Source organism: Plectropomus leopardus, chromosome 12, assembly GCF_008729295.1.
Source record: "Plectropomus leopardus isolate mb chromosome 12, YSFRI_Pleo_2.0, whole genome shotgun sequence".
NCBI classification, from domain to species: Eukaryota; Metazoa; Chordata; class Actinopteri; order Perciformes; family Serranidae; genus Plectropomus; species Plectropomus leopardus.
The window spans coordinates 10,239,152-10,243,096 of record NC_056474.1 but is presented as its reverse complement, the minus strand read 5'-3'; positions in this window follow the sequence as shown (position 1 = coordinate 10,243,096).

Below are 3,945 nucleotides of genomic sequence, written 5' to 3'. Positions count from 1 at the left end.
AAAGAGACCACTTCCAAAACAGAACTCAGGTTTAACTGCCATGTCAAGGCATCAGTGTTAATTTATTCATGTTTCATTTTGTTTTTCTTATGCAGTCACTTTAGAGTTATACAATCAGTGAAGAGAAATGTGTCCTAAAAATGGGGTTTCTGACCTGTGATGAGAAGTAATACTGTTGTCCTAGTTCTGCTGTACATAAGTCCAAAAAAAACGTGGATCAGTGTGTGTAGTATTGCCGTTTCTCAACAGTGTTACGTCTCCAGCATCTAACAGATGCTGTATCGAGTGACCTTATACTGTCACCAGTTTGAACAGGAGAGCCTTTGAGAAATCTGCTCGACTTCAGTGAGCTGATTGTTGTGTAAGAGCTGCTCAGACCTGATTCAAAACACTCGACTGGTGTTTCATGTTGCCTTTTGCTATCGTGAGGCTTTGGATTGTCTCATGAATTAGACGACTGTGCTTAATCGGTTTTTCAAACAGAGAAGGAACTTGATTATATGTATATATGCAGTTTTGTTCCATGTGAATGCCAGAAACTAAATTGGATGTTTTTGTTAGTCACTTTTTGCAAACAGTAAGGGTCAGGAGGCCGAAAAAAAGGCTTTTGATTGTATCTTTATATAGCTGACATTTCAATTTTCATAGTTTTCCCATTTTTTGGGAGTGTTGCTGTGCTGACTGTCACAAAAAAGCATGCAGCTTGCTGCAAAAGTTGGCCCTTATTTGCATCGAATTCATTAAAAACAATCAGGTTTTCCTTTTTGCCTTTTTGATAATTCTCCGCTACATTTTTTTCATGACTGTGTCTTAAAGGTGTTCATCAGCACAATCCCCTGTGATAGTAATCTATTCTCTATTGAACATAAGTAGACTTTCAGAGGCTCGCTGGTGACATTCCTAAACCTGACAGAAAAATTTGTAAATACCCACAATCAAATGCCATGAAGAAATTCTATACTGCTCATGTGAGATATTTGTCAAATAGATATATAAATATATCAATATATCTATAAATCAAATAACTAACATGGAGATAAAAGTGTTTTTTTTTTCATCTGTTCTTACACCAGGCGGAATTTGGGCTTTCTAACTAGATGGACCGTAAGTGTCTTTGAGTTTCTGGTGATTTATGACGTGGCTGACGAACTAAATAGACTTTATTAGATACAAGAGAATTGCCTCAAAACATCAAAACCACCTCAGCCCCATTCAGTTCAATTTATTTATAACAAATGCATTGTACAATTTTACCATTGTATCCTTTTATTATCATCATTATTATTATTATTATTATTATTACTATTCCAAAATATGTAATAAGTCACAAATAACAGTTTGTGATGTATAAATGATCAAGTATAATAAACTCTATATTTACCCATCTTACTCACGTACACAACTTTTCTTCTTATCTTCGTGTGAGTCTACTTCCTCTCTTGTTAATGTTCACTGTTATTTAAATCCTTGACACTACAGTTGTGGACTTGTAGGTTACATATCCTCACTATAAACAGTGGAAATTCAGAGTACAGTTTTTTTTGTTTGTTTTTTTTAATGTGAAACTTTCAAGTATAATGCCAATCAAGTTAAGTGGTGTTCATAACACTGTAGCTTTATTACTCTGTTGTCTGTATATTAGATGACTGTTGATGTGAAGCACAAACCCTTGGAGATCAGCCATCACTTGAAAGCCAATGACTGGACGTCTATGGTTGTGACTACCTTTTATGGCTCTAGTTTTAACTTCACACACTGTTACACGTGGTGTGTTCACTGCTCCAGCGTTAATAGGAATAAGAGGGTACTCCAAGAGGAGCCAGAGACCACCTCGTGAAGAGACTTTATCCAAGTGGAAATTTAACTTTTTCAGGAAACAAACAAAAAAAACAGTGAATCAGTGGCGTTGTGTCGTGAGCAATAAATGCACTGAATCAGATGAATTGATAAATTGACATTAAAAAAAAAAAAAAAAAAGATTTGGGACTCCCATTTTCAATTCATGACGTATTCAACAGCTGGATGGATGTAAACTGAACAGCTGCAACACAGATGTATGATATGACGACTGTATATTAACCATCATTAGCCAAATAAAGAGACACAAATGCCAATTCATGTTACACAATGATGCTATTCTGATGATGCTGCATTGCCATGATGATTTCGAGTGTGTGTATGTGTGCGTGTGTGTGTGTGTGTCATGTTGTGGGGTTTAAAAGCATAAAAATGACCCAGCATTTACCACAAACTGTGGATGAAGGATTTGTGAAAAAATGTCCCGGGTCTTTACCTCTCTCCCCCTCCCCCCACACCCCCTGCCTTATTACCAGTCACAGAACAGCAGAGTGTATCTGAACTGGCAGCAACTATTACTGAACTGTTTGTGCTCATTTAGTAGTCCTGATATTTACCGCATAGTTATGGCCAAGTAGAAAACTATATATTTCTGTCACCCAACACCTAGATTTGAACTATTTTATTCTTACAGTTAACCATTTATGTCGCATCGCCCATTTTCTTCCTTGCATGACCATTATGTATTCCTATTATCTCTGGTCTCTTAATGTAATCTTAGCCATGCTATTCACTTTGTATGGTCCAAAATGTATTTTTGGAGCCAGATCAATCAAAACGATGTTCTCCAGATCCTCCACAAACCAGACTTGGGATCGTGCAATACCCCCCAAAAAAGAAAGATACTCAGCAGTTATGACAAACTGTTATATCTTTTATTCACCTTTCATGGAATAAATAAACATAATGTGGCTTGAAGTGAAACTAAAATGTGCCTTCAAGGCTGGTTCTTACAGGTGACATTGAGATTTTTATGCGCACAAAAATCTGGGGAACTGAGCTTGCTTCATCTGGCTCTACGTGCTTTATGTGCATTTTATTGTAGATATGTGATTTTAACTCTGAACTGTACATTAAATAGTTAATACACACTTCACTATGTGTGACGGAGTCAGTCTCAAGTCCAACTGTCACTTTACTAACAAACCACATTGCATGCAAATGTAAAGGCCTTCCTTTTTTTCTGGGCTCTTCTCATTGGTTATTTGTGGGCTCACAGCTGGAAAGTGGTGATGTTACGGACTTTTTATCACCACTTTGCATTGTGCAACATTTGACAGTGTTGTTCACTTCTGGTGGCATGCAAGGGCGTGGGTTTTCTGGCCGTCATTGTTTTCGTAATGGAAAGGCAAGCCCCCTTATATGTGGCCACTCCCACCACTCCCAAATATGGAGGATTTCTGGGACGTGATAGTCCACGATTTCACAGAGGAATTTTGGATTCAAAACCCCCGGATGATTTGCTCAACTCTTGAGAGTCACGTGATGTAATAACACCTCTTGTAGCGCCTGCTGCATCATGCCGGAGGGAACTAGTTCCCACTGACAAGCGCATAGCCATAGCATCATGTCACCATTGCAGTTTTGTGAAAAATGACTTTTTAGATCACCTGAAATGCCACCTCATGTGAGTGTAAAAACTTTCTTGTGATAAATGGGAGTTTTTTAAAAAATTGACGTGTTTCCATTGGGCATATTTTATATTCGCAATTTAATAGATGAGCTTGGGTCCAGAGATGTCAGCGGTGTTTCTGGATGTTGTTGATAAATGGCTTTCACTTTGCATGGTAGAGTCTTAAATTGCATCTGTAGATGCGCTGACAAACTGTGTTTACTGATAATAGTTTTCCAAAGTGTTGGCGAGCCCATGTAGTAACATCCTTCACGCAGTGATGTTGGGTTTTAATGCCGTGCAGCCTGAGGGGTCAAAGGTGCGCTTGGCCTGACGAAACTTTTGGGTACACTCAAACAACAGGACGTTTGCGTATAAACAGGGTTCCCACGGTCATGAAAGTCCTGGAAAAGTCATTAAATTTCACAAACGTATTTTCCAGGCTTAGAAAAGTTATGGAATTAGTAAAAATAAGT